Genomic DNA, 11,714 nt, shown 5'->3' on the forward strand with positions numbered 1-11,714 from the left:
TAGGCAGACCATCTCAGTGTTTCTATTTGTTAATTCTTTGGATAGAAGTGTACATAATGCTAGCCAAATACAGTGACAATGGCAATACTTTCAAAATATATCCAACATTTGCATCTGGTAAATTAAAAAATAATAATAAATAAAAAACCACCTTTGTTGTATTCTCCATTTCCTGTCACCTCCAAATAGTCGGGTTTTTTTGGTATGCATTGCATAGAACATCCTACAGGAATTTCTAGATAATATTGGGCTTCTTTAATGAGGAGCCATCTGTCAGAACAACACTTTATCTTCTGAATTAACATTAAATAAATAAATAACCACCATGAACACAAATATATTGGCTAGTAATTCAGGAGATGTGTGGTAAATTCTTAGAGGCAGTTCATAAACATATACTGGTTGACATATTAGTCATTAATTCTTGGTGAAATAAAGTTGTGCCATGGTTTCAGGTGTAACAGAACACTAGGTCCTCCTTCCCTAGCTACAAAAAAAAAAAAAAAGGAAGAAAAAATGCACTGATACCACACCCATATTATTACAGCTCATATCGTAGGTTCCTAGGAGCCAAAGTTACAGACCACGTTATGCTAGCCACTGTACAAACACAGAATAGGAATGTCTGTTCAAAAAGCAAACAACCTAAACATAAGGGACAACAGATGGAGAGAGACAAAAATGAGAATACAAGGAAAGAGCACCACCATAAACAACGGTTTGAATTAGCTCTTGTTCCAAGATGGAGTGCTTGGGTCCCAGGGTAATGGGAAAGGTGCTGGTTTATTTTTTTATTAGGCTTTGTTGAAGTTTGCTTCCTCTGCATTACTAGATTGCACCTGCTTTAAATGATGCACACAAGGAACCTCCCTGAGCATGAGGAGCATCACAGGAGAATAGACAAAGGTGTTCAACTGCCCATGATGTCACTTTCTGGAGAGCCCTTAAAAATCTCTTAACGAAAAAAAAAATATATATATATATAATACTGGTAATACCTTTCACAGCTAACCCCCAACTTCAATTTAAAGGCTGGTAAACTGTCACTTTTACACCCATAAACTGTAAGATGCAAGATCAGACAGTCAAAGCCAAAGACTTCGGAATCACTCTTGAAGATTCTGAATGCACATCAACAGATCAGGATCATTTTTACTCAAACTGTAAGAAAAAGTGTTACTATAAGATACAGGAGATCAAAAACGAGGTATGAGATGCATGTGATAATGGATCACATAACTAGATAAATAACAACCATTTACATGTTTATTAGCAATTAAGATAGAGCATATTATCTGTAAGAAGAACAGCGTGCTCTGTGTCTAAAACAATAGCTAGATTACAGGCTTAAACCAGAGGTCCCATGACAACACAGCCCAAAAGTGACAGGCAGCATGGAGAGCTTTCCTTCTGGGGAGGAAGGATTGCCCTTGCGATAGCAGCCTGAGCTAAAGGTCAGACAGCCACAAAGAGATGTCAGAGGCACACACCGCGATACAGCTGGTAGAAAAAGCAGCAAGTCTGGAAGAGAGAGATTTGAAAACCCTCCATACAGAGGTGACAGCTGACTTCATGAATGAGATGAGCAAGATAACTTTTAGAGAAATTTGGTGTAGTACTAGGGGCAAACACCAAACTGGAGAGGTCTAACAGAGATAGATGCAAAAAAAAGGAACTCAGAAAGAAGAAAGATTTTCAGCAAGCCTAAATTTTATTTTATTTTTGGTGGGTGGGCATACTTGCTTCGTGAGTGGACTTTTGTCTGGAGCTCAGTATAGCTGTATCTCACAGAAAAGCCTAAAGGAGCACAAGATGACAAAACATTGTCAGAAGTCTAGGGTTTGCAAAACAGGTCCATGTTTATAGTGACTGAGGCTCAATGGGGATAATTCAGAATAACAACATACACAGGATTTTCTAAGGGTTATACCCAAAATGACTTTCTTCTTCCAATGCTATCTTTAACAAGAAAATAGGAAACTATATAGAAAGCTGTATGAGCTCTTCCATAACGCCACTGTCCTCTCTCCAGTGGAGGACCATGACCTACTTTATTGCCACCCCCAAGAGTTAGATTGGTGAGATATGGCGCAAATATCTAATCAGTTTTTCTCCAATTAATTAACAGTGCATGTAAACGAGTATCAGTATTTTACACACTTCTCCAAAAAGATGGGATTAAGATGACTACCTGCTCAGCATTTGTCAGTAAGCGTTAAAGCTAATGAGTAAGGACTATGCTTCAATAACGTTGTACAGTATAAGGTACACAAATTTTGGCATTACAGATTTCAGAAGCAACAGTAACACAAACAAAACGATTCTGATAACTCTTGTAAGAGTTAAAGATAGAGTTTATGAACCTTAACATGGTTAATTACAGAATACCTAATTCATTTATTTATTTTAGGCAAAGCATTAACATTTCACATGTAAAGTATTCCAGAGATCCAAAACTATACTTTCTGCCCAACAGCAACGCATGCTTATGTAATCTCATCTCAGAAAAGCTTAAAATCCACAATTCTCTTGTGTTACTGATGTTCAATGTGGTTGGGGAGAGCACCAGTAATGTCCAAGTGCCTTTCAAGGCTCTACTACATCTACTCTGTTCAAAGAGTTGAGCACTGTCTTCTGAGCCCCCTGCCCCAGCGCTGATCACAACACCCCCATCAGATTATTCTCCAATGGCCAACAGCAGCAGTAGAGAAGGAAGTTATGGTGAAAGGTTGCTCCAAAAAGCTTGGAGGAAGATGGAGTGCTTACGCTTTAGCAGACACACAGAAAGCATTAACGCCCTTCAGACAGAGTAATTGCAAAAACACGCTGGTGGCAACCATGTCACCAGAGGCTCCCATTTGACCACAAAACTGAATAATCTCTGTTCACTTTGACTTCATTGTCTGTGTTATAACCACTGACTGAAATAACAACTGATTTCTTACTCTAGTATGCTATCAGAACAAAACTTGAATCACTGACATGCCCGATTCATGAAATACTTCAGGTGAACACATGATACTTCCTTAACGGACAGATAAGATCTAACCCATCTATAAAGGACAGGCACCAACCCCTATACAACTGCCGATGTTCTCATCCATACAGATATGCAATCTTTTTTGTGTACATACGAATCTTACTGAACTCCAGTGGCATAGAATTACACAGAACAATTATGGCTTTTGTCTTAAAATTGATGATTTGTAAGAAAGACAGAAGTCTTAAACTGCCAAAACAATACAAGCATAAATACGTGGAGTTTCAAGCCAAGTAGTCCACGTGGGTTAACTAAGGGGACATGCCAGGGAACTGCATTTCAGAAGTCTCCCACTTCTCTCTTCTATCCAAAAATTTTCTCACAAGTACCAAACACTGACAAACTCACTAATCCTGCTCCAAAATTAAGATTTTTAATACTAGCAACTAAGTTGAACAGATAGTTTTACCAGGGCCTGTAGTAGTACAACAAAGGATAATTGTTTTAACCTAAAACAGGTTAGATTAGACACAAGAAGGAAATTCTTCACTAGGAGGTTGGGTCCCTTTCCAACCCAAACCATTCTGTGAGTCACATACCAAGTTAACACCTACTGCCAACCATATTTTCCAGCAGCACACAGGGTAAGATGCAAGTGTGGAAGTTAAGTTTCTTCTGAACTCTACTCTCTCAGAAACCCAGATATTTTACTGAAGCACTCACCTAGTAAGAATAAATCACAGAAATAAAGTTTAAAGAAGTTACAAAAAAGTGCTTCTAACAGTTGAGATAAACCCAACAGTTTCAGCAGACAACAAAATTCCTACAGCCTATAGGGCTTTAACTACCTCATGAGGCAACCATTCATTATCTTCAACTTCTCAGAAGGGATAGCTTACTTCTCAAACTCCCAAACTTTCTATCTCAATCTCTTTCTACAGATAGGTAGAGTTTATTATTATTTGTGATGTACATGCCTCCTAGAATAACAAAGCAGTTCTCCATGAACACTGGATTTTCCATCAGTAATAATACTTTATATAAATTATTCACAGAACTCCTGAATCTGCTTTCGTTGCTGAGTATATTGATTAGTTGTGAACTCCGATACACACCGACAGAACTTTGGTAATACCGTATTTACTGCTTGAAACCAAAATGAAAGCTTCTGTAACAGTTCAAGGCTGTTCATGATGCTGCTGGACAAAAACACAAAGTAAGCCAGCAAAAGTCTCAGAGTTTGTATCAGTTTTGGTCCTACATCCCTCTGCATACTTGAACAAGCCCCACAGAAGACAGTAAACTTGCTTTCATTTTTCCACTGGCATTAGTACATTCTTGCCAATGCAAATCCCTCTTAGCGTATTATTTCAGAATAAGCAAGAGTAGAATGAAATCATATTTAGGGTCAAAGAGGATCAGTAACAATACACAGCAAATTTAGTAGATACTCTAATTAAAACAGTCTTTTATTTTTTTAAAAAAAAAAAAAAAGATATGTTTTGTCTAACTACCTAATTATGTCCCATCATCACCTTCATTTCACAAGTTAAGGCTGAGGAGCCTGGAGTGCCCATGCAGCAGCAGAGCAGCAGGCACGGAATAGACTCCCATCACACAACAGCCTGGCCTAACACATGCCATAGGACACACTGCTTTCCTCCAGCCACGTAGCAGAGAAAAGGCTGTACCACCACCACCACAGTTGGTGGAGAACAATGTGCCATCTAGTAGGATGCTTTCGTGCAAGACGTTAGTGTAATTCACAAACCAGATGGCAACTACTCATTGAGGTTTGCTGAATCTTAGCTATACAGCTGTTCTTGGCAGTATTCTTAACTTTTCATAGGCAGCCACACAAAGCTGCAATATTTTTTTTCATACCAGCTCCAGTACACATCCTTTTCCGCTCCCTTCCAACACAACAGTTTCCCTCCTTCCAAAGCATTACTTGCCTGGATCACTGTTAGAAGTTACTTTTTTAACATGAAGAAACATCAGAAAAAGCAGAACAGCTGTTAGACTGGGATGTATAATGAACCAGAAGTAAAATGAGACGGTAGCCTTTCTTCCAAGGCACAGCAAAATAATAATAATAATAATAAATATATATATACAGTAGTAAGTCAAGGTTTAGAACAGACCGCTTTATTAATGATAAACCATACAAACTCCTAAGTCTTACACAAAGTTGATAATTTTAGAAGCTCAGAATAAATTCAGATCTCATGTCTTCCTCTTTAGCAGTGGCATTTTTGCAGAGAACCACTTATTCCTTCTACATGTAAACCACCAAAAAGCGCCTAAGTGGCAACCTATGTAAAGCTGGGCAATCCACTACCTAGAATGGCAAGGGGATAATAACAAAAAGTCTTCAAGATACAAGCAGTGGAGAAGACTACAACACCTGAATTTCTCCTGTGCCCAATTCAAGGACCTAGAGCAAAAGATAGGCGCTCCCTTTTTGTTTTGTTCTCTGTGCTGCACGTTATCACCCAGACCTCCCAAGGCTAGGCTACGCTTTTTGCAGTGGCCTCTAGCGGCGAGAGCCTGCAGACAACAGTCTCATCCAAACTCATGAGCTCCCAAAACGTGCATCTATACACGCCAGGTTACTTTCTCCTTCGCTGTGCTACTTTACAATTTCAGAATCACCATTTTCCACAGTACACAGAAAAAATAATTAAAAAAAAAAAGAGGTATTAAAAGCATGTAAACTAGAGTCAAATTACCCCGATCTTACATACAAGGTTTGGTAACAAGCCTCCCCTTAGGTGGCCTATCACCCAATGGAGAACAGAGTCTGCTTTGAAAATCCCACAGAGATACAGCACTGAAACAGATCATTATTAAGAAGCTGTGGGTTTTTCCCTAGTGACCTTCAGCTTTTTGGGGAAGGGGCAAAGCAGATAGCTCAGAAGCACTGCCAAGGCGCACAAAACACCAAAAGCACCCAATGAAATCACCCAAGCAAATCCAGAGGTGTTAAGACCCAACCTGAACGCACAAAGACCAGATGCCAGAGCATGCTCCGCAAATTGCTGGCTTATTTTAAAACCTCCCGTACCTTTCCTTATCTCTGAGACACGCAGCACACGGGCTTGGAGAAAGAGGAAGAAAATAAAGATGGCAAAAGGTGCCTCGTTCTGGATTTCCATTCTCGCTTTGAGACTCTAGAGGGCACCCGAAATATGCCCTCCCCCTCCCTCCGGAGCCGGGTAAGGCGAGCGGCGGCAGCAGCCCGTCGTCTGCTTGCCGGAGTTGGTATTGCAGGAGCGATATCTGCAGCAGCAGCAGCGCCCACCCCGAGGAGGAGCCGCCTCACAGCCATTACCGGGGCTTCGCCCCAGGGCAGCAGCTGCCGGACCCAGGAATTTCCCCACCCGAGCCCCTCCTTTTTACCCCCTGCCCCCGGAGGGGAAGGAAGGAAGGAAGGAAGGGGGGTCAAGCCCTCGGTGAGCAGGTCTAGCCGAAGCAGCGGTATATACATAAATAGCACTCACAATGGAGCTCCCTCTCCTCGTCGCTCTCTTGCCAAGGCTGCACCAAACCGGGCTGGAGCCTAAGGGAAAGACACTGGGTTAACACGGGGCACCGAGCAGCGCCCCCAGGCAGCATTTCCTCTGCCCGAGTAGGGCAGCAGGCATCTCCCGCATCCCCTTCAAACCCAACCCTTCCAAACACACCGAGAAACAGAGGCTGCCCTGGGGGGGGGGGGGGAACCTTCCTGCACCCCCCCTGCGAGCCGGGCCCCACCCGGGGCTCAGCTGCGGCGGGGGCTCCCCGGGGCGAGTGTGGGGACGAGGCGGCAGCCGCCGGGAGCCGGTAACTTGGCCGAGGCGGCCCCGAAGCGGCACGCCGAGGTGTGTGTGGGGTGGTCCGGGGGGGGGGAGGGGGGTCACGCAGGCATACAGCTCCCCCCCGGCAGTTGCCCCCGGTGCGGGCTTTGCCCCCCTGCAGTCGGCCGGCAGCACCGCCGCCTCCTGTCCGCCATTAGAGGGACCCAGACGAACAATACGGGAGGAGCCGCGCCGGGCACGGGGGAGGGAGGCACCCGGGGCGGGGGGGGGCAGTTGGGGGGGGGAATTTGGGGAGGGGGCTGCGGTGGTGGTGGTGGGGAGGGAGGGAGGGGGGCACGGCAAGGCAGCGGGGCACAACAGCCGGCGGGCACCGGGGGGAGGGAGTTAAAATAGGAGGCGCTAACCCAGACCCGGCCCTTCCCCCAAATACCCCGACCCCCCCCCCCGGCACTGCCCCCGGGCTACCCCCGCCGCCCACCCCCGGGCCGTACCGGCGGGGCTGCCCTCGGCGGTGCGCCCCCCCCCACCCCCCTTACCGCCACCGCCGCCACTACCCCGGGAGGTGGCGTCGCGGCGGCACCGACGACGCCACAGCGGGGCACTTGGCCCGGGGAGCTGCGAGGTACGGCGGCGGCGGAGCCCCCCCCGGCCCTCACCCGGCTCCCCAGGGCTCAGCGGGCGCCGAGTGTCCCCCCCGCAGCCCACCCCCCCACCCCCCCGCGGGGACGCACGCACTCTGCGCTACTCCTCCGGCGTCTCAACTCTAACTCGGTCCAGTCCCGGGCTAAGCGCAGCTGCTAACGGAGGGGAGGAGGAACCGGGCCAACCGAGCTTGGGCAAAGCCCGCCCCCTCCGCCCCACCATTGGCTCGCCCCGAGGGCGGGCACTGGCGCTGGGAGAGCGGAGTGGGCGGGACGCCCGCCCGTCAGGGCTGCCCGCAGCCGGTTGACCCTGCGAGCTGCCAATCTTCCCGCTGGCCGTGCCTCGAGTTCTTCCCACTTTGATCCATCAGGTTTGAGGAGCCCGAGTCGGTGCCCACCGGAGCGCCGCCCGCCGGGCTGGCCGCCCCCTCGCCCTTCCCCGCTGCCGTCTGACAGCGGCAACTCGCACAAGTTCGCGGCCGGGCGGGCTGCGCTCCTCCGGGCCGCCCGCTGCGAGACCCGTCCCCGCCTTGCGCCCGGTCCCTGCGGGCGCGACAGCCCCGGGGCGCGGGCTCAGCTACCCCGTGAAAAGGAGAATTTGGGGGGCTGACGGGGCTCGCCTCCAGCCTCCCCCCCACCAAGAAGGCGCCGCCCCCCGGCGGGGCTGTCAGCCCGGGGCCACTTCCATGAGGGACGGAGGGTGGATAATGGAAGCTGCTCCCATAGGGGAGAGCGAGGTTGCGCCCGTAGCCCCGGGGAAGGACCCTGCCCCCGGGCACCCGCAGCCTTGCCCCGCCGAGCAGCGCCGCCCCGGCTGCGGGCACCCTCCTGCCCCCACCCCCCGTGGGGGAGGGAGCCATGTCAGCTGCCGACATGGCTCCTGGAGGAGCTGCTGCTGCTGGTGGTGGTGGTGGTGGTGGTAGCAGTGGTGGCGTCCTCCATTTTGTCGGAAGCCGCTGCGGGGAGCTTGGGACCAATTCAAACCAACGGGAGGCGCAGCAGGGCGTCCATTTGAGGCGCCCCTGCACGGCTCCCGGAGGGAAGGGGGGCCCGGGCCCCCCCTGGCAGCGCCGCGGGGTGGGGAAGAGAGCTCCGGGGCCAGCGACGGCAGCCAGGCGCCGGGAGCCAAGCTGTCCGCCCGCCCTCTGCCAAAATGGAGGATGCGCACTTCCCTTGCGCGGCGCCGTGCCCCCTCTCCGGCCATGGCACCCACGCCCGCTTGGTCGAGGACCTGGCGAGCCGGCCCGGCTCTGCCCCATCCCTTCGTCCTCCCCTGCCCAGAAGAGGGAGGAAGAACGAGCGAGCACCCGCCCTTGTCCTCTCCAGCCCGGATCAATTCGCGTCAAGCACGCGGCGCGGTGTCCCCCGGAGAGAGCCTCCTGCGGGGCTGAGGACACGGGTTCAAGCTGCCGGCGCCATTTCCATGCCGGAGCCGGGGCCTCCCGCGGGACCGGCCCGGACAACCGGCGGAGGAGCGAGCCCTCCGACGGCGCTCCAGTCGCTGAAGGGCGGGCTTCTCCCTCGCCACCCTTGGTGTGCTCGGATAATAATTTTCATGTGTGGGAAAGACGAGAAATGTTCTATCTTCTATTGTCACAACAATACATCTGATTCCTTCCCAACCGTCCCACCCAGAGAGGCATACTTAAGTCAACAGCTCAAGCCAAGCACTTGCCCAATGCTGTTACTGTAAATTGTTGACAGGAATTTATGAATTTTCACACCATCCTACCTCTCTGATGAAATTTGGAGGGCTGTGTTGAAGTGACAGAGTTACCTGAGGGCTGGTGGCAGCTTGCACCACCTCTTTCCTGGTTGAAGGAGGTAAGATGATGGTGGGACATGCCAAGGAGAGTTATTGCCACTCATTTTGAAGGTCTTTTCAAATAATTCATAAGCATTTTTCCACATTACAACATTGTCCAACTATGTTCATGGTAGCCAGACAACCATTGAAATTTCAACACTAAATCTCATATGGCGCTTAGGTTTAGTGGGTGACATTGGTAGTAGAGTGATGGACCAGATGATCTTGAATGTATTTTCCAACCCTTATGATTCTGTATGTTCAGTCAGGTCAGCTGGTTCCTAAGCATTTCCCTCATTATCCTTGAAAACCTAGTCAAAGGCATGTTAAGTCATCCTCCGCATTACACATTTTCCCACCTTTCCAGTTGCATACCTCAGGAAGACATCTTTGTTCTGCTATAATGAAGTTCAGAAAGAAATTCAAGAAGACTTAAGTCCCAGGTTTTGAGAGCTTTGATGCACAAAGATAGGTGGTAGAAAACAGGGGTTTTTTTCTCATTTAGAACGCATTAAGTGAAACTCACTCACTCTTAGAACACCTTCCTTTTACTACTGCACTTGCAATAAACATTACCTAACAAAGATATCTAGGACTTTTATATAAGAATGTAGACCATTTCTATTAATGCTTTAGCTTATACAGTTCCAACAGAAATTGTAATGGTTTTGCTTGCAATTTTGGAACTGGACTGAAATATATTTATATATAAAAGTCTATAAATCTAGAGAGCCGTAGTCCCCATGTAGACATATAACCCCATTTTTGAATTTGTATGTTCAAAAGTAGACAAAAATAATGAGATGCAGCACATATTTTTGTATTATTTTTACATGTGACAGGAGAAAAGAGAAATACGTTCAGACACCTAGTAAGCTCTTCCTCATCTTTAAAAACATGTATAATTCAGATTATTTTTAACAACAATGTAGATCAAGTAATTCTTTTTTATGGTGAGAAAGCTAGCATTAGCTCAAACACTAAGCAGTAAAATCTCTTCATAAACTCCACAGATCCAAAATGGTTGTACTTACAGGCTCCACACCACTGCTTTCATGGACAGGCTTGATGTCAGCAACTTCAGTAAAAAATGTTTAACATATTGGCTGGTGGTAGACAAATTCAAGAAAGCTGAACCAACAGCATGCTCAATGACTTACAAGAGTGACATCCTTCTATCTGTCATGGAGTAAAATTGTCTTAAAAAACAGTCAACAGTATTAGATCTGAGAAGGAGTAATGTGTTATATTTTGAAGAGTTTATGTTTGAGCAGGAACCTTAGGAACACTACCATGCCAGCCTTCAAGTGATGCATAGTAAATTGCAAGATCAGAATGTACATAGTTTAAAGCTACCTCCTGCCATCAGCAGTGTTTATCTATGATTATAAATAGTGGGATTTGTTCCAGAAGTAGAAGTAAACATATTCCGTTTCCTGAAGGACTTCTTTTTCAGCCTGAACACTGTTTAGGTTTGCATCAATATAATTCCCAGTGTCTAGAACAGAGTTCTGAGGACGGAAGAAGAAGTACTTGAACAAGATGTCTTTCACCACTTCATATATGTAACACTTCAAAAGCAGTGGTTCATGGAACCCTTCAAAACACAGACTATTACAGCTGATTTGAAGATCAGCTTGGAAAAAACTTGTGGTTGAGCAGCAAATAAATCTTGGGTTTGTAAAAATGTCTGTGTGTTTCCACCACATGTGAAGCGAAAGTGGAGACTAATCCTTTGTAAAACGTGACCCCAAAATTTCCCTTATATCATTGTTTCTTTCCATACTGTACTGTCCCACAAACCACATTTTCACTGCCTTTTACAGTTTTACTTACCCTCTATCTTGTTTCTTTCTCTGTTTTCTTCCCCTACCATTTCTGTCAGTATTTATTTTTCTTTTGTCCTTAATCTCACTTATTTGCCTCAATATAGCCTTAATTCCCCTTGGCATTTTCCTTCACTATCAGAAAGAAAGATGTGGGAAAACTGTAGCTGTTGATGGAACATGTCCTGTTTTCATGGTCATGGTATAATCATCTACTAGTTGGTTCATCAGCACAACTTCAAGAAATGGTATTGGAAGGAAGAAGATTAAAAAAAAATAAAAATAAAAATAAAAATATTTTTTAAAACACTTGTGATCAGCAACATCTTGATCATTCTGTTTTTATTCTATAATATTCCCCCTAATTGTCTTCCAATTTTTGAGTTTCATTAGGTATTTCAGCTATTCTTTATAGACTAAAACTCTTAAAAGAAAGAGACCATATGTGTGTATATGTTTGTACAGTACGTAACAGACCCCACACCATATAAAATTGAAAAAAATTTGCTTTCCACAAAATATTGCTTATGGTTTTCATTATGGTTTTTGAGGTATGTATACTTCTCATAATATTTATAAATAAATCAATATGTATCTATAAATAAATTGCATTCAGATGTTTAATTTGCAGCTTTTCTGACCAAAAGTGATCTTTCAAAA

At 46.3% G+C, this 11,714-nt stretch overlaps 1 protein-coding gene across 9 annotated transcripts in view; it reads right to left on the minus strand.

Annotated features, from left to right (window-relative positions):
• Positions 1–7,807, minus strand: part of ZMYM2 (zinc finger MYM-type containing 2) — a 90,302-nt gene extending 82,495 nt beyond the window's left edge. For 3 of the 9 annotated variants that reach the window (XM_035326624.1, XM_035326632.1, XM_035326615.1), the window contains exons 1-2: positions 7,516–7,798; positions 6,484–6,542 (exon numbers count right to left, since the gene is read on the minus strand). The gene's annotated coding sequence lies outside the window, so the exon portion shown is untranslated. Of the gene's footprint in view, positions 1–6,047; positions 6,067–6,483; positions 6,543–7,515 lie in introns of those variants that run through there. The other 6 variants (XM_035326649.1, XM_035326658.1, XM_035326641.1 and 3 more) reach the window with 4 other exon arrangements.
• Between the last annotated feature and the right edge of the window lie 3,907 nt (positions 7,808–11,714).

This window comes from Oxyura jamaicensis, chromosome 1 (genome assembly GCF_011077185.1).
Source record: "Oxyura jamaicensis isolate SHBP4307 breed ruddy duck chromosome 1, BPBGC_Ojam_1.0, whole genome shotgun sequence".
NCBI lineage: Eukaryota > Metazoa > Chordata > Aves > Anseriformes > Anatidae > Oxyura > Oxyura jamaicensis.